Source organism: Cervus elaphus, chromosome 23 (genome assembly GCF_910594005.1).
Source record: "Cervus elaphus chromosome 23, mCerEla1.1, whole genome shotgun sequence".
NCBI classification, from domain to species: domain Eukaryota; kingdom Metazoa; phylum Chordata; class Mammalia; order Artiodactyla; family Cervidae; genus Cervus; species Cervus elaphus.
In genome coordinates, this window is record NC_057837.1 from 10,689,971 (window position 1) to 10,716,201 (window position 26,231).

Sequence of the window (26,231 nt, forward strand, 5' to 3'; positions counted from 1 at the left end):
ATTGATCAGCTAATTGTTTAGCTAAAGTTCTCATACTAGTGGAAGAGGGCAGATTATTAGAAAAGGTTTCACATATTTTTTTTTTGTAATAACTACATTCAGAAAGGCATTATCATATATGTTTTGTACATGAAACTTGATTTGTTTCCAGTTGTAGCCACTATTATAGAAATGAACAGGAGTAACATGAAATTGAGTAGAATTTCAATCACATTTTAGCATCATCTGTTTTTGTACATCTGTTCATTGATCTCCAACCCATTTGATGGCTGTTCTCAGTTCCTGTATTTCTTCTTGAATATCCTCATCTATTTGAGCCTGAGTGGCCCACATAGTATGAGCATCTTTAGTCCAATTTTGGATAAAATTATGTGTTTGAATTGAGGTTTGTAAAGTAACGCTAGTGATGGCAGCAATGGTGCAAATAGTTATTAATCCTATAATGCCAAAAATCAGCCATCCAGTGAATTGTTTAGATCACTAGAGCAATTTAGTAAATAACTGGGAAGCAAGTCTAGCCTTGGGACCTTCTCAGGGCCATTGGAGATTTATTGGTAACCATAGATTATGTCGAGATCGAAGAATCAAAAGGGAGTCATTTTTTAAGGAAATAGAGGAGTTAAGACCAGTATATAATTTACAATTTATGCAAGTTACAGAAGGTAAAGTCTTATTGAATTGTAAATTTCTTATAGCTACAACAAAAGAAAGTGGAACATAGGCTTGTATAAAATATGATTGATTATAGTGAAAGAAATAATTGCTATAGCTATGATTGGTCCCTGTGAAATGTCTGGTCCAAGTCCCAAGTTCTTCGGTGTTTGCAGCAAGTTTTCAGATGTCCCATTGTTTAGGCCCAATCTGTTTATCAAGGATGATTCGAGGACGAGGTGGGGGCCATTCCATCGTCAAGCTGGCCAAGAAGTCCTCTATCATGGTAATGTTCCATTGTAGTATTAGTAACCTTCCATGTTACTTGAGTAATATAATCATACATAGTATTGTTAATATCATCTGAGCAGTTCAATAACCACATACTATGGGGTCCCCAACTGACAATTGTATGATTAGCTATAAACATTAATTTTCTTGATTTTGCCTGACATTTGTCTTAATGAACAGGAATATATTTAAAGTTTTTATTAGTAAACCCTTTGCATAGTGTTCTTTGTTTTTTCTTTAATTCTTTTCTTAAAGTTTTAGTAGTATAAACATGATTCATGGACAAAGAAAGAGCAGTAAGTAATCCAAGAAGCATCAGAAAGTCGTCTTTTGGAGGCAGGGGAAGGCCTAAGTTTGTCGGCTAACGTTTATGCATAATTCTGTTATACCCATACACAAAGGAAGGATTTCATAACCTAGAAAGATATTAACTAGTTTTTCTTTTTCTTCAGGATGAGAGGGCCCCTCCAAGTTCCAAGGAGGGGGCGTATGTGTTGACTCATTAGTGGATATGATTGGTCCTATATCTGTCCATTTTACAACCTACAATAAAAAAGGGGGGGTAGGTATATAAGCCCAGTAAGTGTGATCAATCAAGTCAGCCTGAGCGGGGGAAGCAAAAGCAAGCAAAGCAAGCATAGCGAAGAAAAATATTTTCAGGATTCCGAGGCATTCCCTGTTGAGAAATCAGATTTTCAGTTTGATTAGTAAGGGTTTTTAATCTGTCCCCAAGTAGGGAGATCATATGGTCGATGACGTCGAGTGCAGCGTTTTTTGGAAATTTTTAATGTCGCCATGGCTTGTATTGGAATTCTTTCTTCCTGGGTTTTTTGCTGTTTCATCTCTAGTCTGAATGCTGGGGGCCCCGTTAGGTTGAATCTTCTGAAGAGGAAGTCATGTGAGCTCGTTGGATCCATCTGGAGAAATAGAAGCATACCCTTTCCCTGTAAGATTAGTTTCTTAGATTTCCCTTGATTAGTTAACCCGTCTTGATATCAAATGGGCAAAGGAAAGGAGGTGTCCTTTAATGTTTTCAAAACTTCCTTTTTTTGTTTGTTTTTTGTTTTTTGCTTTTGTCAAAACCTCTCTTTGTGGTAAGTTTAAAAAGTTTAAAACAAATAAGGCTATATTAACAATAGTTATAAAAAGAAAGGAAAGCGATAATGATGAAAACATTCTTAGGAAATATTTCAGTCCAAAAGAAAAAAATCATTCAGAAGTCTGTTTGGTATTTGGCTGTGGTTTGTGTTATTTGGGGCAAAGGATTAGGAGTAACCATTCAAATATTTTTTCCTAAGTGAAATTATTGAAAAGGTGATGCAGAACAACTTGACAAATGAAATGTTGCTCACATCCAAATATATTTGACCTTGTCCTTGAAAAAGAAATGCAGCTTAGCAACTGTTGAATCTCACTGTTCAGTGTGTTAAAGAAGATGATTATACTTTCAAGACAGACCTGAAAAGAAGGTGAACATTCCACATTTCTGATATTCTTAGGAACAAATAATCCATTCGGGAAATGGTGTCTTTTTTTTATGCCATTCTCACCCTGCTTTAAGAATCTTACAGATTGGAAACAGAAGTAAAGTCACACCAACAATAGTTATAGGCTTAAAGACTACATTACACCAGAATCTAGTAAAGTTTGCTCTGGACAAGGAAGACAAAAGTGTTCCTGTGTATTTCCTCTTATTTAATTTTTTATTTGCAGTTACAGTGTGTAATGTGTTTGTCCAATCATGTCTTGTGTTTGTGGACTATAAGGAATGTCTGCAATCTGTTTAATAGAGAATGAATGTAAAAATTGTTTAAACTGCTTAGAAATATAGGCAGAGTCATTGTCTGTTTTTATAGAATTAGGTGTTCTCATTATCATGAAGTAAGTTGATAGGTGGGTTATAACATGTTGTGTAGTCTTACCTTAGAGAGGTGTTGTCCCTAGAAAAGAAGAATTTGTATTGATTGAGACATGTAAGAAGGAAGAGGAAGAAAGTTCAGGACAATGAGTTACATCTATTTGCCATAAAATTTTTCTTCATTTGTCACAAGCCCTTCTAAAATTCCAGCACTAAACATCCCTAAAAGTTAAAAGGCCAAAACAAAATATGATAGCACAATAAACAAATGCAATGTTTATTTCAAATAAACACATCATACTTTGTGGTTTTCATTGTGATCCACCCAAGCATTTCAACTGCATTTTCTATTATATTTGCAGTCTGAATGTATCTGCTGACCAAAGTTAATTCTGTTAAATGTTGTTTTCCCAGAATTTTTCTTTTGTTTCTAATTCGGCCTAATTTGGAGAAAGGACATTTGCTGTAGCTAGAACGACAATGAAAAACTAGCCTAGCAAAGCCTATGCAAATATTATTTTATTCTATAATATATGTTTCAACAATTAAAAAAATATTTTTGTATTCATCATTTTATTTGCCATTTCTTATATCTTTCTATTAAAAGCATATATTTTAGTTTTCTATAGCAACCATGAAATGTCTTGTATATTAGCATTTTATAGACCACTGAACATATTTATTAAATCATATCATATTATATATACCCATTCTTATACAAATATATATTTATATTCACTAACAGCTCAAAATCTCTTCAGCTCCTCTGCAAGAAAAACCCCTTGTAAGAGTAAGCCAATGTTCAGCAATTAATGCTTCAAAATCCTACTTCATTTGGAAATGACCCAGGCATTCAACAAGCTTCCACTATTTAGTTCAGTACAACTCCAGCAACCTAAGTCACTCCAATCCTAAGAGATTGTTTTAGATGATAGATAATAGATTATTCTATTAAAAATATAATTATTTCTAATAGAGCTTATCTAAAAGTTTTCATCTCATCTATATATTTGTGTATATATATAAATATATATATAAAGAGTTACCTTTTAGATTAACAAATAATTATATTTAAATTATATTTATATTTAAATAAACATTATATTTAATATTGAATACTTTTCAGTTCATGTGAAGTTGAATTTAAATAGAGCTTATTAATTTCATATTATCCAGAAACAAAGACATACATTGAGACATAGATAATTTTAGATACATAGGCATAGTTCTCCATTTGAAATTTAAAATACCTTTTTGTTTTATTTATTTATTTTGAGCTCCACCAATTTGTTAATGGCTGGAGTCCTAGATAGAGTGAGCTGTGTATCCCAAGGACATGATAAGAGTGAACTTAAGGTTTTTTCTTAGGCCTATTTTTGTTTCCCAGGCAGAACTGAAGCTCCAAAAAAATATTTTAACAAGTTAACCTTTTCCTAACTGCACGTGCAAGAAGAACCGGTTTTGCAATTTCAAAAAAGATTTTATTTTCATCAGTTTTCTCCGGAGTCTAAAGAATATCATAGCCATTCAGTGTCAAAAATATCATTTCTCCTTTTTGTAGCTATAGTATATTATTACTGATATATGCATGAGGGAATTGCTGTCACATAGGAAGTAAAGCCTTGGCTACAAAATTCTGACAAGTACTAGGACTGTTATGGAGAAGCCAATGGCACCCTATTTCAGTACTCTTGTCTGGAGAATCCCAGGGATGGGGGAGCCTGGTGGGCTGACATCTATGGGGTCGCATAGAGTAGGACACCACTGAAGTGCCTTAGCAGCAGCAGTAGCAGGACTTTTAAGCATACCTTGAGGTAACAAAGTCTACTGAAATCTTTTATGAGGCCCGATATGATTAGGATAAGGGAGAGAGAAAGTGAATCTCTCCCGGTCTAAAGGGTGTAAAGGTATATTAAAAAAGCAATCTTGTGAATCAGTAATAATAATGTGCCAATTTTGAGGAATAGTAGTAGGTGATGGGATCTCTGGTTGCAATGCACCCATAGGTTTAATAAAAGAATTAACTTTTCTAAACTCTGTTAAGAGACACCATTTGTTATATTTCCTTTTTATAACAAAAATAGGAGAGTTCCAAAAAGAGCAAGATTCCTCAATATGGCTCAATTTTAATTCTGTGTTTATACCTTCTTTAGTAGCTTTGTAATTTTCCTTTCATAAGGGGCCATTGCTTTGTCTAAATAGGCTCATAATTTTTCTCAGTTATTTTAATAATTGTTTTGTTTGTTAAATGAGCAGTGGCCCCTAGGAAAACTGTGGAATGTATATCTGAGTTTGCCATTGCATAAGTAAGTTCGTTCCTATTAGATTAAGGGTGCATCTATCACATAAGGTCTTAATGTTGTAGGTTGGCCTTTTAGTCTATCATATGGGTAGATTTGAATATTTTGATAAATTTCTTGTACTTTGGTTTGAGAAATTGCTGTAATTTGGCAAGAGACCTTTTGTATATGTCAGGATTGGGGCCACAAGTGTTTGGAAATAATAATAATATTAGATCCAGTGCCGAGGAGACCAGAAAATCTTTTACCATTAATTTTGATATTTATATTTGGTCGGACATATTTAAATACCAATGATGTCCATAAAGATTGTTTTTGATCTGTATTGCCAAATCTGCCTGTCCGTACATTATTAGAGGAGTTAATAGAAATGTAAGGCAAAAGAAGTAATTGAGCAATTTTGTCCCCCCTTTTGAATTGCCATAGAATCTGAGCTGGCATCATAATTTGAATTTCTCTTTTATAATTTGAATCAATTATTCCAGGGTGAACAGTAATTCCTTTAGAAGCCAAATTAGATCAGCCAAGTAAAAGACTGAAGGTTTGTGGGGGCAGGGGTCCAAAAAGTCCAGTAGGTATTCTAGAAGGGACTGCTTAAGGGTAATGGAAAAAATCATTTAGGGCTGGTATATTAATGGCAGCACTGCTGGACGTTGAGGGTTTGAGGGAAAAGATAGAATTTGCCCCTGGTTTTTGTTGTAGGGGACCTGGGAGGTCCCCTGTTTGGAGTTTTCTGGAATAGGTTTTCCTTCAATATCAAATTTAAATTTACTGTCTTTGGCCCAATGCATTCCTCTATGGCAGGAAGGGCAAATTTTTGGAGGTTTTTTTTATTAGCCTTCTTAGGGCAGTCCCTTTTTAAACGGTTTTTATCTCCACATGTAAAGCATCCTTCATTTCCCTTTTTAAAAGGTAGTAGCCATTGTTTCAGCTAGTATTTGCATTTTTAAAGTTTTTGATCCTAGATTGTGACAAACCTTCAAATAATCAATAATAGTCCTAGTCTCACAAATTGCAGCTATAGCTCTTTGACATTTCTGATTTGCATTCTCATAAGCAAGTAATTTCTCTAGCTGTTTTTTGGTTTCTTCTCTGATTACAGTACGGGAAATAGCAGCTTCTAATCTAGCTTAAAAATTAGCATAACTTTTCATTAGGTTCCAACAAAGGAGAGACTTTTGGAGTTGCGACTGTTGGCAGAGGAGAAGCATTTAGAGCAGCCAGGGCAGGGCTAGTAAGAAAATTTTGAGATATTTTGTATTGTTTTAATTGGGCCTTTTGTAAAGTTTAATCATTTAATTTATATTTGTGTAATAAGTGGTCTGTCTGTTGCTGAATATTGGAAGGGCTAGAATGTACCTTGAAATGGCAGAATTACAGCTTTAATAAGAGCCCATAGGGGCTAGAGATCAAGTGGAATATTTTTTCCTTGTTTGGCTGCTCATTTAACATTTTCTTTGACCCGGAGCCAAATTTCTAAATCAAAATTGCATTTATCAGGAAACTAAGGATTATGTTCAACTACTGTTTGAAGGCAAGCTTCTATTCATTGGCGTGAAACCAGAAGTCCCTGAAATTTAAACAAATGGTGAAGTAAAGTAGAAAAATAACGGGGCTGGCCAGCCGTTTGACCCATGCCTTAGTACTTACCGACCTCAATAGGTCCCTGAATCACTCTGCCCGATATGCCATGTATACCAGTGTCCCTGTTCCTTGGCGCCATTTGTTGGGGTCCTTTAATGGACCGGAACCTGGTGGTACAGAGTTGACGATAAGAAAGTAAAAGAGAGAAAGACAGAGACAAAAAAGACCCGGGGACCTAAGCTCTGATGGAGCAAAGGTGCTTTAATGATTTTTCTATGAGTATATATAAGCTGTGGTACAAGAAACTTCTTTCGGGAATGATAGAGATCAGAAAACCAAACGTACAGCAACCGTTACCAAGGGAACAAGGGGTAATGTTAGTCACAAGGTCAGGAGACAATCCATATCTCAAGAAAGGGGAAGGAGACTAAGCAGTTTTGTCCTAAAGAGAATGTTTACTAAAGGAGACCCAAGCCTGCCTCACACAATGACCTCAGTCCCTGGGAGCAGCGTGCTGTTCCGCTTGAAGAGGGACAAAGGACTCATGAGAGACAGCACATAGGAATCCTCCCGTCAAACATTCCCTGACACTGTACAGTGTCACGAACCTCCATCTATAGTTCATCAGGCACTCTGTCTATCAGATCTAGTCCCTTAAATCTATTTCTCACTTCCACTGTATAATCATCAGGGATTTGATTTAGGTCATACCTGAATGGTCTAGTGGCTTTCCTTACTTTCTTCAATTTAAGTCTGAATTTGGCAATAAGGAGTTCATGGTCTTGTTTTGCTGACTGTATAGAGCATCTCCATCTTTGGCTGCAAAGAATATAACCCATCTGATTTTGGTGTTGGCCATCTGGTGATGTCCATGTGTAGAGTCTTTTCTTGTGTTGTTGGAAGAGGGTGTTTGCTGTGACTATTGTGTTCTCTTGGCAAAACTCTATTAGCTTTTGCCCTGCTTCATTCTGTACTCCAAGGCCAAATTTGCCTGTTACTCTAGGTGTTTCTTGACTTCCTACTTTTGCATTCCAGTCCCCTATAATGAAAAGGACATCTTTTTGGGGTGTTAGTTCTAAAGGGTCTTGTAGGTCTTCATAGAAACATTCAACTTCAGCTTCTTCAGCATTCCAGTTCGGGGCATAGAATTGGATTACCGTGATATTGAATGGTTTGCCTTGGAGACGAACAGAGATCCTTCTGTCTTTTTTGAGACTGCATCCAAGTACATTTCAGACTCTCTTGTTGACTGTGACGGCTACACCATTTCTTGTAAGGGATTCTTGCCCACAGTAGTAGACAGAATGGTCATCTGAGTTAAATTCACCCCTTCCAGTCCATTTTAGTTTGCTGACCCCTAAAATGTGGACGTTCACTCTTGCCATCTCCTGTTTGACCACTTCCAACTTGCCTTGATTCATGGACCTAACATTCCAGGTTCCCATGCAATATTACTCTTTACAGCATCAGACCATGCTTCCATCACCAGTCACATCCACAGCTAGGTGCTGTTTTTGTTTTGGCTGCGTCTCTGAATTCATTCTATTCTGGAGTTATTTCGCCACTGATCTCCAGAAGCATATTGGGCACCTACCAATCTGGGGAGTTCACCTTTCAATGTCCTATCTTCAATAGGCTTCCATAAACAGTGGGCTTTATTTTATGGACTTCTTTCCAGGGTGTAGCAGCTAACAGTGCTGAAACCACCTTACATACAATCTGAAGAGGAGAAATAAATTGATAAACAGCAGATGGCTCAAGCCAGGCTCCTCACTATAGGAGTGGGAAGTTACAGATAAGCAAAGGAGCAAGAGAATGAAGCTGAGCCCCTGACAGCCTCTCCTTTTGGCTCAGAGTTGCTTCCATTATCCAGAAAAACATCTACTTGTGCTTTATTGACTATGCCAAAGCCTTTGACTGTGTGGACCACAAAGAACTCTGGAAAATATTTAAAGTGTTGGGAATACCATACCACCTCACCTTCCTCTTGAGAAACCTGTATGCAGCTCAGGAAGCAACAGATAGAACTGGACATGGAACAACAGACTGGTTCCAAATAGGAAAAGGAGTACCTCAAGCCTGTATCTTGTCACACTGCTTATTGAACTTATATGCAGAGTACATCAGGAGAAACACTGGGCTGGATGAAGCACAAGCTGGAATCAAGATTGCTGGGGGGAATATCAATAACCTCAGATATGCAGATGACTCCACCCTTATAGCGAAGAAGAACTAAAGAGCCTCTTGAGGAAAGTGAAAGAGCAGAGTGAAAAAGCTGGCTTAAAACTCAACATTCCGAAAACTAAGATCATGGCATCCCGTCCCATCCCTTCATGGCAAATAGATGGGGAAACAGTAGAAACAGTGACAGACTTTATATTTTGGGCTCCAAAATCACTGCAGATGTTGACTGCAGCCATGAAATTAAAAGATGCTTGCTCCTTGGAAGGGAAGTTATGACCAACCTAGAAAGCATATTAAAAAGCAGAGACATTACTTTGCTGACAAAGGTCTGACCAGTCAAAGCTATGGTTTTTCCAGTGGTCATGTATGGATTGGGAGTTGGACTATAAAGAGAGCTGAGCACTGAAGAATTGATGCTTTTAAACTGTGGTGTTGGAGAAGACTCTTGAGAGTCCCCTGGGCTACAAGGAGATCCAACCAGTCCATCCTAAAGGAAATGAGACCTGAATATTCACTGGAAGGACTGATGCTGAAGCTGAAACTCCAATACTTTGGCCACCTGATGGGAGGAACTGACTCTTGCAAAAAGACCCTGATGCTGGGAAAGATTGAAGGCAGGAGGAGAAGAGGATGACAGAGGATGAGATGGTTGGATATCATCACTGACTCAATGGACATGAGTTTGAGTAAACTCCGGGAGTTGGTGGTGGACAGGGAGGCCTGGCGTGCTGCAATCCATGGGGTCACAAAGAGTCAGACACGACTGAGCAACTGAACTGAACTGAACTGCTTCCATCAGGACCACAGTCACCTGCGTGGAGTCTGTTACGATCCGCTTTCCCCCACCTGGCTCTGGCTCTTCCTCCCTGTGATAATTCCAGTGACATTTCTAGCCCAGGTCCCTCTCCCAGGCCAGCCACATTTGTACAGCTAGTGCATCCCCATCTCACTTCGGGGGCTAACCGGCCCCTCAGAGGACTGTGATCCTGATGCCCCCCACACCCAGGAGGCAGCCCCATCTTTCAGGGTTGCTGAGCTCAGATACTTGGTGTAACCAAAAAGGACTCTATGGGGTTTTCCCAGGACAGACTCCTTCCCCTATATCCTCTGCTGTAGCCCTTCTCTGAAATATCTAGATTAAGGGTCTCCGATGCATACTTCCTGAGTTGTTTTACAGATGCTAAAACGGGCACCAAAGGGAAGAAGTTAACTACCTGGTGATCATGAACACATTGCCCCGGAGCTACTGGGGCCTAAAAATTTATGTTAACTGTGTGCTACCTTATCATCAACCGAGAACTGTGTACCAGCTGATCATGTGCCCTGTGTCAGCTACAGACAGACACTTGCCATGGGCACTTTCCATCTACCTCTACCAGGATTAAGTCATGTGCTGCTGTAGCTGTTGACCTTCAGCATCCCCTGAAAGGAGCTCAGGGTGGAGAGCAGAAATAAGGCACTCTGTGCTCTGGGGAGGCAGGGAACTGGCAGGACAGGTCTTCAGGTAGATATTCTCAGGAGGTGATTTTATAAGCTCACTTCCTGTATCTCATCATATAGAAAAGCATTAAAATCCTTCATGGTGATGACAGTTTCTCATGGCTAGCAGAAGCTTCATGAGACTGGCAGAAACTTTCTATAAATGTATATATATATATATAAATATTTATATATTTATAAATATTTATATCTATAAATATATATATATTTATATAAATATATATATATACACTCAATTGCATGTATTCCTCCTTTACCAAAATCAAATCTATACTGTCCCCCCTGCCTCTATGGAGCAGGTAGATATTCTCTATGGAGCAGTTTTGCTATCTTCTGGGCCACAGTCTTCATTTTGCCCAAATATAACTTAACTTGCAACTCTCACATTGTCCATGTTTTTAACTTGACACCTGTGACCCCCCTCCCTCACTTGTCCTTTGCAATTGCTTTGCTGAAACCCTTGAAGGAGTTTGGGGTTTTAAATCACAAACCATCTGTCCTCTACATATTGCTGCTTTTACAATGAACATTTCACTTACCTTCACCACAGCCTGGTGTCAGAAGACTGGCTTTACTGCACTTGGGCGGGTGGACCCAAGTTGGGCATGGAAACACTGTGCCTCTCAGGCTCCCACTTCCATGTGCCTGAGTGACTGTCAGCCCCTCCTCCAGAACCTATGACAAGTCTCCACACTAATTCCCCTTGACACCCGCAGCCCTGGCCCAAGCCTAATACCCCCATCAGGCGCGGAAAACGCACCATGCCCCCATGGTGCATCTCACATGCCAACCCAATGCGGTATTTTGGAAACAAAAAAAGACCCATGATGCTCTCCTCCCTCTGATTTCCCCCTCACCTGATGAAGCCAGGCCTAGATCCATTCCAAGTGATTCCAGCGTCCTCATTCTTCTGACAACCCACTGACAAGGCTGTTTGTGCCAGTCTATATGTGACCTTAGTAATCTCCTCAAATGAGGGCTACTTTATATATAGAAAATGGATTGAATGGTGGCCCCAAAAGATGTGTCCCCCCAGAACATGTGACCAGGACTACATCTGGGGAAAGTGTCTCCATAGATGTAGAGGATCTCGAGGTGAGAAGATCTTGGGTGACAGTGGCCCTCAATCCAGCTAACAGCATCCTTACAAGAGACAAAAGAGGAGAGACACAACGCAGAGGAGAAGCCACATGAAGATGAAGGCAGAGATAGCAGGGATGCAGCTGTAAGCCTGGGGATGCCTGGAACCCCAGAAGCTTGAAAAGACAGAACTCTATGCTGGAATCTCTGGACAGACTCCAGCCCTGCAATACCTTGATCTCAGATGTTTGGTCTCTACCTATCTGTTGATGAGCACTTGAAATATTTCTACGTTTTCAGTTCAGTTCAGTCGCTCAGTCGTTTCTGACTCTTTGCGACCCCATGAATCACAGCACACCAGGCCTCCCTGTCCATCACCAACTCCCGGAGTTTATCCAAACTCATGTCCATTAAGTCGGTGATGCAATCCAACCATCTTATCCTCTGTCGTCGCCTTCTCCTCCTGCCCTAAATCTTCCCCAGCATCAGGGTCCTTTCCAATGAGTCAGTTCTTCACATTAGGTGGCCAAAGTATTGGAGTTTCAGCTTTATCATCAGTCCTTCCATTGCACACCCAGGACTGATCTCCTTTGAATGGACTGGTTGGATCTCCGTGCAGTCCGAGGGAACTCTATAGAGTCTTCTCCAACACCACAGTTCAAAACCATCAATTCTTCAGTGCTCAGCTTTCTTTACAGCCCAACTCTAACATCCATACATGACTACTGGAAAAACAATAGCCTTGACGAGATGGACCTTTGTTGACAAAGTAACGTCTCTGCTTCTTAATATGCTGGCTAGGTTGGTCATAACTTTCCTTCCAAAGAGTAAGCATCTTTTAATTCTATGGCTGCAATCCCCATCTGCAGTGATTTTGGAGTCCCCCAAAATAAAGTCAGACCCGGTTTCCACTGTTTCCCCATCGATTTGCCATGAAGTGGTTGGACCGGATGCCATGATCTTAGTTTTCTGAATGTTGAGCTTTAAGCCAACTTTTTCACTCTCCTCTTTCACTTTCCTCAAGAGGCTCTTTAGCTCTTCTTCACTTTCTGCCATAAGGGGGGTGTCATCTGCATATCTGAGGTTACGGATATTTCTCCCAGCAATCTTGATTCCAGTTTGTGCTTTATCCAGTTCAGAGCTTCTCCTGATGTACTCTGCATAGAAGTTAAATAATCAGCATGACAATATACAGCCTCACTACTGCTGCTGCTAAGTCGCATCAGATGTGTCCAACTCTGTGTGACCCCATAGACGCTGCCCCCCAGCCTCCTCCATCCCTGGGATTCTCCAGGCAAGAGTACTGGTGTGGGTTGCCATTGCCTTCTCCAATACAGCCTTGACATACTCATTTTCCTATTTGGATCCAGCCTGTCCAGTTCTAACTGTTGCATCCTGACCAGCATACAGGTTTCTCAAGAGGCAGTTCAGGTGGTCTGGTATTCCCATCTCTTTCAGAATGTTCCATAGATTATTGTGATCCACACAGTAAAGGCTCTGGCATAGTCAGTAAAGCAAAAATAGATTTTTTTTTTCTGGAACTCTCTGGTTTTCTCGATGATCCAGCTGATGTTGGCAATTTGATCTCTGGTTCCTCTGCCTTTTCTAAAACCAGCTTGAACATCTGGAAGTTCACAGTTCACATATTGCTGAAGCCTGGCTTGGGGAATTTGGAGCATTACTTTACTAGCGTGTGAGATGAGTGCAATTGTGTGGTCATTTGTGCATTCTTTGGCATTGCCTTTCTTAGGGATTGGAATGAAAACTGACGTTTTCCAGTCCTGTGGCCACTCCTGAGTTTTCCAAATTTGCTGGCATATTGAGTGCAGCACTTTCACAGCATCATCTTTCAGGATTTGAACTAGCTCAACTGCAATTCCATCACCTCCACTAGCTTTATTCACAGTGATGAAGGCCCACTTGACTTCACATTCCAGGATGTCTGGCTCTAGCTTGGTGATCACACCATCGTGATTATCTGGGTCATAAAGGTTTTTGTACAGTTCTTCTGTGTATTCTTGCCACCTCTTCTTAATATCTTCTGCTTCTGTTAGGTCCATACCATTTGTGTCCTTTATTGAGCCCATCTTTGCAGGAAATGTTCCCTTGGTATCTCTAATTTTCTTGAAGAGATCTCTAGTCTTTCCCGTTCTATTGTTTTCCACTATTTCTTTGCATTGTTCGGTGAGGAAGGCTTTCTTATTCTACATTGTGGCTACAGTGAATAATGCTGCAGTGAAGCGTAGTGTCCTCATTTCTGTTTAAGGCCATTTTCAGTTCTTTGCAGTATATACCTAGGAGTGCAATTAGTGGGTTGTATGATAATCCACTAGTTAGCTTTTTGAAGAAGCATCAAACTATTTTTCACAGAGGCTACACCATACTATATCCCACCAGCAATGTGTAAGTTTTCCAATTTCTCCACATTCTAACCATGATTATCTTTTTAATGTTTGTATTGGTTATTTGTGTATCTTCTTTGGGGCTCCCCAGGTGCCGCAGAGGTAGAGAATCTGCTTGCCAGTGCAGGAGATGCAAGTGACTTGGTTTCGATCCCAGTGTTGGAAAGATCCACTGGAGAAGGAAACGGTAACCCACTTCAGTATTCTTGTCTGAAAATTTCATGAACAGAAGAGCTTGGTGGCTAGGGGTCACAAGGAATCAGACAGCTGAGTGACTGGGGTTACACGCATATCCTCTATGGAGAACTGTCTATTCAAGTCCTTTGCCCTCTTTTTGGCTGTGCCCCAAGGCTCGCAGAATCTTATTTCCCTGACCAATGCTTGAACTTGGGCCCAGGCCCTTGGCAGTGAAAGACCACTGGACTACCAGGGAATTCCCACCTTTGTTCATGTTTAGTGAAGTTGTTTGTCCCTTTGTTGTTGATTTCTGTTGTTGATGAGTAGATGTCGTAGATATTAAATCCTTATCAAGTTATATAATTTGCAAATATTTTCTCTCACTCTGGAGATTATCTCTTTACTTTCTTGATAATGCCCTTTAATGTACAAAGATTTTAATTAAGATGAAATTCAACTCATTTATTTTTATTTTGTTTACTTGTGTTTTTGGTGTTATATCTAAGCTTCCATCAACAAGTCAGGTTGTGTGCATTTACTTTGTTTCCTTCAAGGGTTTTATGGTTTTAGCTGCAATATTTAGGTGGTTGCGATTTTTAATCATAGTTGTATATGATGTGAAGTAGGGGTCCAACTTCATTCTTGTACATGTCGAAATCCAGTCATCCAAGTGCCATTTGTTGAAGAGACTGCTCTTTCCCAGTTGATTGGATTTGGCATCCTTGTCAAAAATCAATGGGCTGTAGATATATGGATTTATTTCTAGAGGCTCAGTTTTACTCCATTGGTCTATATGTCCGTCCATATAGTAGTACCACTCTGTTTTAAATTCTGTAGCTTTGTTACATTTTTGAAATCTGGAAATCTCAGTTGTCCATTTCTTTTTTTCTTTTTAAGGTTATTCTGGAATATCCAGGGCTCCTTTAATTCCATATGAATCTGAATGTTGACCTATACATTTCTGAAAAAAAAGCTGTTGAAATTTTGGTAGAGATTGTGATTAATGTGTAGATCACCTTAGGCGAGGTTGTCCTTTTTGACAATATTAAGTCTTCCTCCCCATGGACTGTGAAAGTCTTTCCGTTAATTTAGGTCTTCTTTAGTTTCTTTCACCAAAACGTTTGGTAGTTTTCCATGTACCAGTCTTTCACTTCTTTGGTTAACTGTGTTCCTAAGTACTTCATTATTTTAAACACTAAAGGAAATCACGTTCTTCATTTCTTTTTGGGATCATTCATTGCACATGGATAGAAACAACTGAAAACTGTGTGTTGATCTTGTATCTTGCAGCTTTACTGAATTTGTTTACTAACTTGAGTAGCTTCCTTTGGATTCACTAGAGTTTTCATGCATATGATCATATAATCTGTAAAAAGATATAGTTAAAATTCTTGCTTTCCAGTTTGAATTTCTTTAATTTCAACGTCCTATCTAATTACTCTGATTAGCACTTCTAGTACATCTTTGAATATCACTGATGAAAGTGGGCATCTTTATCTTGTTCCTGATCTTAGAGGGAAAGATTTCTTTTTCTCACCATTGAGTATAATGTTAGCTGTGCAGTTTTCATAATTGCCTTTATAGTTTTGAGGAACTTTCCTTCCATTCCTTGTTTTTGAGAGTTTTTATCATGAAAAGACATTGAGTTTTGTCAAGTGCCTTTTCTGTACCTTTTGAGAGATTCATATGATTTTTTATCCTTTGTTCTGAAAGTGTGCTGTATTACATTGATACTCTCATGTTGAACCACTCTTCACTTCCTGGGTAAATCCCACATGGTCATGATGTATGCTCCTTTTACTATGCTTATTGAATTGTGTTTGCTCGAGTTTTGTTGAGGATGTTTGTATCCATATTTATAAGAAGTATTATCTGTAGCTTCCTTGTGATATCTTAGTCTGAATTGACATCAGTGTAACAGGGCCTCATCAAAAGAGTTAGGAAGTGTTCCCTTCCTTTCAGTTTTTTTCAAATAATCTTTGTTTTCTGTTGTCAGTATAGGCACTCCTAGCCTCTTTTGGTTAGTATTCATAGGGAGTATTTATTTCATTCCTCTTATCTTTCAATCTATTTAAGTCTTTGGATCTAAAGGGAGTCTCTTGTAAATAGCATATAGTTGAATCATGCTGTTTTATCCATTCGGACAATATCTGCCTTTTGATTGGAAAGTTTAATCTGTTTAGATTTAAAATAATTGCTGACAAGGAAGGACTTCCTTCTATTGTTTGGGTGTTTATATTATGTATACATTATAGCTTATTATCCTTCATTTCATCCATTGATGCCTTTTTTGGGGGCAAACCCAGGCCCCAGCAGTGAAAGCACCAAGGAGTCCTAACCACTGGACTACCAGGGAACTCCTGATTTATGCTTTCTTCAATGTGTAGTTTCTGTTTTTCTAGTGAACTGTTTTGATTGGTCATTTTGCTGCCAGTGATGCCCAAGTCCACCTGAGCAGGGGAATCACATGTACAAATTTTTAGACACATGGATTCTGCAACTTCTCTACAAACTGTAGATCAGAGTCTGCAGAGCTATGTTCCAGGATTGCACGAATCTGAAGTTCTAAGATTTTCCTAAGTTATTCTGATAAACTGCGTAACCAAAGTCCTTCTTGGGGACTAGGAAATCTGCAATTGTTTTCACTAGTGTTCTATATACACGTCTTCCCTTCCATTGCCTATTGAACATTAAAACAAAGGTCATTTAGAGAGTCAACACAGCAACTAGTCGAAGTCAAATAATCCCTCTAGCCGATAATATACTTCACTCCCCCCATCCTCTGAAAAATTTATAGCAACAATCCAGAAACCTGAAAGAGGGAATAGAGATAAAAATGTTATATGTAGCTTCTATCCTGTTAACCTTTCTGATTTCAAGGTTCATCTGTGGTACTTTTATCTTAAACGCCTGTAAACCAAGGTTGTTGCTTTAAGAAAGTACTGGTTGTAATCAAATTTTTTTCTGTAATCAAAACAAAATACTGTGTGTGTGTGTGTGTGTGAGTATGTGTGTGTGTGTGTGTTGATTTGGGGACCTGAGTTTAACTGATAACACCAGCAGTTTGAGAAAAAGTGAAATACAGACACACATAGCTGTTTTAATAAGAGGAAAATTTAGTTATTTTAATGTGGCCTTGCATGAACAAGGTCTTAGTTATATTCTTGCTCTTTGGGAATCAGTAGCTCCACTTCCATAGTTGACTTTGCTAGTCTTCAAACCAAACTTAGTTTCGCTCTTCTACTAAAAGTTTCTAGAGGCAGTTATCAGTCATTTGTTTTGAAGAAGTTAGCAGTGAAGTAAAACAGAAACCTAGAGACTGTTGTCAATATTTTAAGATGGAAAGTTGTGCTTGTTGGGGAGTTAAAGTATTAAATTCAGTCTTTTTAAAATGCTGTGTATATATTCCCATTTTTGTTGGTCCAACCAAGAAACAGGCATAAGGTGTTATTCAAAATGGAGTACATGTTACTTTTTTTTTTTCCTCATAATTAGTAACCACCTTTCTGGGGCTTCCCCGGTGGCTCAGTGGTAAAGAATCCACCTGCAATGCAGGAGACGCAGGAGACGCAGGTTTGATCCCTGGGTGGGGAATATACCCTAGAGGGAGGGCATGGAAACCTACCCCACTAATTGTGCCTGGAGATTCCCATGGACAGAGGAGCCTAGTGGGCTAGGGTCCATAGGGTCATAAACAGTCGGACATGACTGAATCGACTGAGCACACACACACACACACGCACACAGAGCCTCTCTTCTAGGACACACATCTCTAGCAGAGGAGAACCACAGAAATCTTTTAGAAGGCTTTCATTCTTTTTGTTAGCCACAATATATATTAAACCAGCTTTGACATACAGGAGATATTTAGGATTGTGTTTATGGCTAACTGGACTCATAAGTGGGTGAAAAGATACCTAGCCATGGGCACTTTCATACTGCTTACTTCCATTCACGCTCTTTTGAAGATCAGAGTGGAATTAGCTCTTTGCAATGCTTTAGTATATCTTTGTGGTTTTGAGAAGTCCAGTTGGTGGATTCATGTTTGGCTCGCTGCATAAGAACCAACCAGTATAGTTTGGTAACAGCACAGATTCCCAACTTTTCTGTCCACGCCTCCCGCCTCCCCATCTTCTGTTCAGTTGGTCTGGGTTAGTGCTTGGAAATTAAAGTTCTCCAGCAGGCAGGTATGGGAAATATTCTGCAAGAGGCCTCTGAAGAGGTGTTCAAGTCAAGAATGTTATGAATTGCTGGAATTTCAGTATGGAAGCTACCACCACAAGTTCCATGACCTTTCCCTCCAAGTTTACAGGTGTGACTGTGTACGAAACAAAATGTGGGCCACAGTCTTTGGAGTCATTTCTGCTGCCTTGGCAGTGGTGAGTTGCTTTGGCCTGATGTTGTACATTGGAGTGCCATTTGTGATCATAGTTGCAAATTCACCATTTCTTATTCTAGGTGAGTAAAACAAAGCACGAGGCTGCACACTGTGTATGTGGGGGTGTGGGGTGGGTAAAGGAAGGGTATTGTGTTAGATTAGGCAAAATAGTTATATATAGGTGACTCTACAGATCCACAATGAGGAATCAGGAGAAAAAGAAAATCAAATGGAATTATGTGCCTTTCAGTTCAGTTCAGTTCAGTCACTCAGTTATGTCCAACTCTTTGTGACCCCATGGACTGCAGCACGCCAGGCCTCCCTGTCATCACCCACTCCTGGAATTTACCCAAACTCATGTCCATTCAGTCAGTGATTGCATCCAACCATCTCATCCTCTGTCTTATGTGCTTTTAAGAGTTGGAAAAATCTAGTACCCCAAATGGAAAACACAGACCAGGGACATGGACAAGTAGTTCACACACACACACACCCTCATGCACAAACACACACAGAATCCAAAACACTAGTCATTGAAAATATAAGAAAGAAATATTTGATCTTTCCATTAATCAAGGGATGCAAATTAAACCAAAAGTGAGACACCTTTTCTTTTTATTAGATTAATGAATATTATAGCAAGACTGAAGGTTTGGGGAAGGTTGTATGCAAATAAACACACATTCTGCTGAGGGAAATTTGTAAATTGGTACATGTTTAAAATATAACTTTGCAACAAATCAAAAGACTTAAAAATTTAAAATGGAATCTGACCTGCCAATTCCACTTCTGGGAATTCGTCCTAATTATTGGACGGGTGCTCCCAAAATAGAATAAGGATGTTCATTTCAGTGTGATTTAGAATAGGAAAAAACAAGAACAGGCTAATTGTATGATAGCTTACGGTGAATGATGTTGAATTCGTGATCTCCAAAGAAGAATATTTAGCTTCTTCTCCACCAGGGACTAGGCTTGATCACTCAAGAGCTTCTGTGTAGCAGAGCTTTGTTAAAGTATAAAAAGGGACAGAGAAAGCTTCTGACATAGACATCAGAAGGGGAGGCAGAGTGCCCCCCTAGCTAGTCTTATCAAGACCTTATATACTTTTATCAGACCCACTCCCACAACATACAGCTTAAATGAACAAGATTAGAATGAACAATAGAAAGATCTGACCAGACCCACTCCCATAATATACATTTTAAGATGACAAGATTAATGAGAAGGTTCTTGTTGAGGAGAAACATGTCCTCAAGCAAGATGCATTGTTATATTCACTAAGACAAAGCAATGTAGAAAAGACCGTTTGTCATTCTCCTTGGGAGCCTCAGATCCCTTTCTTCTTATCGAGGGCTCTGGACTCCTTTCTCCTCCTCCCCCTCCTCCTCCTCCTCCTCCTCCTTGGGGACCCTGGCCGTCTTATCAACCTACCTAGGAATTGACTCTCTCATTCCCCCCATTTCTTTTAGGAGGATCATGTTGCCAAGGGAAAGGGCCATCGTTTTCATTCCATAACTACGTCCTGCTGTTGAGGGGCATTGTCCCTAAGTTGTTGAGGCAATATATTCTCCTAACCGTCATATTGAGGGTCTCTGCTCCAGCGGCCCTGAGTAATAGTTGGAGGAGGCTGCGGCACTTGTAAGAGCATGGACAACCATTTTTAACTTAGAAGCTTACAGATGGTTAGAAACAAACCCCATTTTACAGTTACAGATGTAAGGCAAGATATCCATTAAACCAAGTTAAAACATAATCAAAATTAAAAGTCACATTATAGCCATAGTTACATCAGTCCATTTTAGGGTTGTTAGATGTCATCAGATCAAGACGAGACATCATATACAATTGCTGTCAGTGCAGGTATTTGCAGAGCTGAAGAAAGTCCTTTCCTTGAAGTGGAGAAACCCACCATGCAATGCCTTTCCCTGACGAGAAGGTTGAAAAGTTGAAAGCTGAGGCACATAGTTAATTCTAAGGTTTCCGGATCTATGACAATATCTGTGCATGAAAACAGTCTCATAGAGACAGTCCCTTCTTCTTAGAGGCAGTTCAAGCCCTCGTTGGAGTCATGGGTAAAACTTTAAACCAACTGTCCTGGGTTTCCTGAGTTAGCTTCCATGGATGTCCTTTAATAACGGCATTAGCCTTCTCAACCTTTCCTGAAGATTGGGGTCTCCAGGAACAGGGTATGTAATATTCTATTCCTAGAACTTTTGACACCCCTTGAGTTACAGTAACTTTAAGACAGAACATTGTTGCTCTGAACTTTAGAGTTTAAGATCCCACTTACATCGTGAGAAGCCAGTACAGTAAGGTTTCGCGCATTCCTTAACCTCAGAATTTAGTGGATACTGCTTTTGATGTGAAAATAGGTGAGGGGTTTTGAGCTTGATAACAACAGGAACAGCATTTTGTGCTCAATCCACAGTTTTTCCACCAGCCCATACTCTAGGATTTACATTTTGTTCACTTAAAAGAAGAAGGCTCCACATTCATGAAAACAGAGGCCTGGACCATGTTCAGTATATGCCTTCCTTTAAGGGGTGAGGGAGACTCCAGCTCCATCAGAACCTCGTGAGAAAAACAGCACGGAGCCCCAGTTGCAGCTTAAAAGATGACTGAAATAATAGCATTTGGCTCATCCTGACAGTCCCATTACAGTAGTGGATTGGAAGGAAAGCAGACGACGGGCTTCAGTGAGCACAGAGAAAATTGCCCCAGTGTCGAGAAGAAAAGCAATTGATTGCCCCTGCCCGCCCCCCGCCCCCCAGAGTTATAAATCCCCAGGGTTCCACAGGTGTAATTAGAATGGGAGCTCCTGTAGGGACCGCCAGGCACTTTCAGTCCTGATTGCCTTGAGAGTCCAACCCCTGGGGCTTATGTCTCAGAGGGTAATCTCTCCTCAGGTGTGGTCATGTTATAGACCTGACATGGAGCCAGGTGCAGCTTAGATGCTTGAGGGCAATCCAGCTTGAGATGCCTCTCCTTTCCACTGTAATAACAAGTCCACCCCTTTTCACCTGGGTTACTCGGGGCACTTTTCCTCAGTCTGTTTCAGAGTGGCTCTAACAGCCATTGTTGGGGCTTCATTCTTTTGCCAGTTTCCCCCTCCCCTACTTTCCTCCCCGTATTCTTTACCATGATATACCGTCTGAGCCAGTTGTAACAGTATCTTAAAGACTGATTTGGTCCAAACGCTTGTTTTCATAAATTATGACAGATACCTGGAGCTGACTGAGTGAGAAATCTATCTTTCAGATTATTCCTCCCTCTGTACTTTTGGGATAAATGTCAGTAAACTTGCAGAGAGCCTCTTGTAGTCTATCTAGGAATTTATCAGGAGCTTTCTTCTCTCCCTGTTCTGTGTCAGCCAACTTAGCAGTAGTTTAAAGTCTTCGTGTGCACTCGCTTGAGTCCTTCAAGAATACACCTGGCAAAGTGGTTCTGATCCCACCTTCGTTTAGGCATGCTGTAGTCACAGTCTGGCTCATCATGGGAACTGCTTGGCTCCCAGGAGGGAGGAGGGCTATTTTGTGTTCCCTCCTTCCCCATGTCTCATGCTTAAGCCATTCATCTCCAAAAGTAGTAGCTTCTCCCAAAACTCAAGTTCTCGAGTCAGGAGTCAGCATCTGTCCCAAGACATACGTTACGTCTCTCCAAGTAAGGCCATAAAGTTAGTCCTGTAAAGGCTTCTATGAATTGGGACTGTTTCAGTTTCTACTGAGACTGAGGCAACCCCTTCTGGAAGGGTGCCCTGACTCAGCCTGTTTCGTTGGGAGCCCCAGATACAGGGGCAAAGTAAGAGAAGAGGAGGCAGCTGAAGGCTTCACACCAAAATTTGCACCCTTAGGACATAAGTCTGGCATGTCTCGCAGCGAGATACAGAGCAACACATATGGCCTTCTACCCATTTCTCTTGTTTTCTGCAGAACTGATCTAATTGTAAAACAATATTATAATTGAGACCCTTCAGCCGACCAGTCTTCCCCATCTTCCAAAGGATACCATGGTCATTCGGTGTCAAAGAAAAAGATCAGGCATGTCTTTGTTAAACTCTGGGAATCAAATTTATCCCCGTTTGGAAAAAACCATTTTAAAGAGGTGGTTCTGGATCTGCTAGCTCTCATCTGTAAGAGAGAAAAAAGCAGCATCCACAGCCGTGGCTTCTTTCCACCGGAGGTGCCCCTCCCTGCTCTAGATGCGGCTGTAGACAGACGTTCCACCGAAGCTTTCCTTCCCTGGTTGGACTTAGTCTGTCCCTTACCGACACAGGTGACTTATCCGCCGCTCCCAGTTCAACCACCAAGGTGGGGTGGAGATGCACCAGGGTAGACCTGATGGCATCCCAGACTGATGTCCAGTTCCTCACCATTAAGACCTTTGTCTGATAGTCGTTCCTCCTCTGATGCCACCTGGGGTGGAGCAGAGTAGCTTTCCTGGAATGTTTCCCAAGCTAGTTTTCTAGGGGAAGCATCCATGTTCCATGTGCCTGTGCACATTCCCGAATACAGTCCTGACCACAATAGAAGCTTTGCGTTATAAAGAGATGAACAAAAAATCCAAGATGTCTCTTCTGAGTGTCACCACACCAGTATATGTGATAGCAAAAGGGGGAGTGGAGGGTCAGCCAGTGAGGAAAAAGTGATTTCGGTCCTCAAGTTACTAGGGACAATCCGTCCAGTTCATTCCCACAGATTCCACAAAAGCAATATCTAGGGAGTTGAGACACAAGCTGTTGGAGAGCTTTCTCTGGTCTGCTAAGAGCTAGCACTACCAAAGGAAGCCCACCACAATTCCAAGCTGACCAGATCCTGCAATTCCCGACCTGTGTATTCAAAAATCTCATGGTCACCAGCAAGGCTTCTACCCACATAGATCAGAGGCACAGCCATGACAAAGACTTACCTTTAGGACTCTGGACCCTGAGGCAGCCAGCCAAGAGAATGACCTCTAGCCTGAGAGCCGTTCCTGGAACTAGAGCTCCGCCTTGCTCCCAAACGTGCTCTTGTAACTTCCAGCTCCTAGCAAGGCTAGGCGCTTCCATCCATATAGTTTGAGGTCTAAGTAAAAGTACAGAGTAACGGCATGGATCACAAGTCCCTTGAAAGTTTATGATCCGACAGGTTAGGTTAGTAGTTCTAATTCCCCGGGCAATTATGGAATGGTCAAAGAGACCAGGAAAAGGTGACCAAGAACGGAAAATTTGGTCCAGGCGCATCGCCCATTTCTGGCTCTTCCCCTCGCAGGGATGTTGGGTGCCTCTTGGCATTGGGAAGTCGGTATATAAACCCTGACAAGGCTTCCATTTTGGGGTCTGGCTTCAGTCATTATAAGGCACCACAAAGCCCCAGTGCAGGACTCATCACTTGCTTTGCACAGGACATGACATTCATTCACACAAGCACATTGCAAGATCAGTGAGACCTTGATAGGCAAAGAAAACCATTTGAGTTGATCTTGTTAATTTTAAAGGGATGTTTAAAAAATGCGGAGACTGTCTCTTTCTCTAACAGGTGTTGGAGTCGATGACATGTTTATCATGATTTCTGCCTGCCAGAAGACCAGCCTCACGGATAGTATAAGCCAATGTCCAATGTCTATTCAAAAGTGGCAGTATCCATTACAATCACCACCATCACCAATGTCCTGACCTTCTGTCAAGGAATTATGACCTCTCTCATAATAATAAAGAGAACCTGACCTCTTTCAGGTCCGTACAATACTTTTGCATTTATATAGGAACAATCCTGCTCCCTTGTTATTTTCATAACATCATCTGTTTTGGAGCATTTATGGCCATGGATGGTAAAAGAGAAGTAGTCTGTCTATGGTGGCTGAAGAAGCAGGAAACTCCTGACCAAAAATGTTCCTCGTTAAAAAAGTCCTTTTGCCTCCCAGGTAATTTTCTCCAAGATGAACATAAAGCTTATATCCATCCAATGAATCTATTCCTTTTTCAATTTATTTTTTATTGAAGGATAATTGCTTTACAGAATTTTGTTATTTTCTGTCAAACCTCAACATGAGTCAGCCATAGGTATACAAATATCACCTCCCTTTTGAAACTCCCTCCCAACCCCACCCCTCTATGTTGATTCAGAGCCCCTGTTTGAGTTTCCTGAGCCGTACAGCAAATCCCTGTTGGCTATCTATTTTACATATGGAATGCAGTGAATCTGTTCTTTAGAGAATATTTTAGTCCTTTTCTCACAGGCACCGAGTCCAAGTTTTTTGCAGTGCTCCTATACTTCGTACATCATAAGTAGTGTATATGGGTGTTTCTGAGTGCAGGAAGGTTTAGACCTCCGAAATTTGGTAAGTGACGACTCCTACACCACACAATATTGTAATGTAGAAGAAGACTATTTTTCAAGTTATGGTCCCAGGGTTATGGTTATCATTACTGAGATTCTTGACTACTGGGATAAAAAATTGGAAAAATGTCTGGCAAATTTTGAAAACAGTGAGTATGTATATAAAAATCTTACAGAGTTTTGGTTATGAGAATATATATAATATATGGAAAACCTCCATCAAGATATATGATAAGACAGCTTTTCTAAGCAATAAATGCACTTTTTAAAAGGAATTTCCACTTTTTCTGTATAACATTAATATTACATCATCACGGGAAATCATTTGTTCCCAGGCCTTCATTCAAACCATGAGTATGTCTTCTTCAACCAATAAGAAACTGATGTTACACCAGTTCCGAGACATGGCCAAGAAGTGTGAAGTTCCCCTAATGGTATACAACCAGGTTTTCATATATTTGGATCAGTATTCTGCAATATTAGAAAACATTGTTCAAAATGTGACTGTTGCATCAACAGCAATGTTCATTGTTTCCTTATGGTTAATTCCTCATCCCCTGTGTTCCTTGTAGGTAACTTTTGCAATTGCTTCTGTGATTATGGGCCTCATGGGTTATATGGCCTTCTGGAATGTCAATCTCGATTCCATAGCCATGATTAATCTTGTCATTTGTATAGGGTTTTCCTTTGACTTTTCTGCTCACATTTCCTATGTGTTCGTTTCCAGTTCAGAGCCCTCAGTAAACTGAAAAACGATTGAGGCATTGTATCTGCTAGGCCACCCTGTGTTACCAAGTGCATTTTCAACAATAATAGGTGTGTGTGTCCTGTCTGCAGCTAAAGCATACATCCTCAGGACATTTTTAAAGATTGTTTCTTGTGGTGGTATTTGGAGCTGCTCATGGGCTAATTTGTATCCCAGTATTCTTAACTGTTTTTTGAAAGTTGTTTGAACAATCACTAACAAATCAAAGACCAATTATAGAATTCCTGATTAGCCCAACCCAATCTGATGGAAATGCACCATTAAGAATAGTCAATAATCTAAAAGCAAAGGCATGTTTCCTTGGCTTGGAAATACCGTTTTAAAATGTTATTTAAAATATCCCGAAAGAGGAGAGAGCAAGATGGCGGAGGAGAGGTGGACGTGGAGTACATCTCTCTCCACAGATACAACAGCAATATACCTTCAGGCACAGAAGTGCATGCAGAACACTAGCTGAGAGTGGATAGGAGTACCTGACTGGTGGAAAAGAATACATAACCATGCAAAACTCTGTAGGATGAAGGAACCAGGGGGCAAAACAGGCGTGGGAGACCTCAGATGCCTATTCAGGACTACAAATGAGTGCCATTCTAATGATAACCACCAAAATTAAGTTTCTGGGGTAAGATTTCTCAGGGTAGCTCTAAAGAGCCAACACTGTTTGGCAGGGGCTGTACTCCAAAATAGACAGGAGATAGATCTCCTGATCCCTGAACAAGGAGGGACTTGAAGCATCTTGAGTGAGA

General features: G+C 40.4%; 2 protein-coding genes and 1 pseudogene across 10 annotated transcripts in view; 2 read left to right on the forward strand and 1 right to left on the reverse strand.

Annotated features, from left to right (window-relative positions):
- The window catches only part of LOC122682154 (ninein-like protein), a 705,741-nt gene that overhangs the window by 419,510 nt on the left and 260,000 nt on the right, over positions 1 to 26,231 (forward strand). The window lies entirely within an intron of this gene.
- Positions 1 to 26,231, reverse strand: part of LOC122682160 (ankyrin repeat domain-containing protein 26-like) — a 371,465-nt gene that overhangs the window by 35,815 nt on the left and 309,419 nt on the right. The gene's annotated exons all lie outside the window — the stretch shown is intronic.
- LOC122681732 lies at positions 875 to 26,108 on the forward strand (annotated as a pseudogene).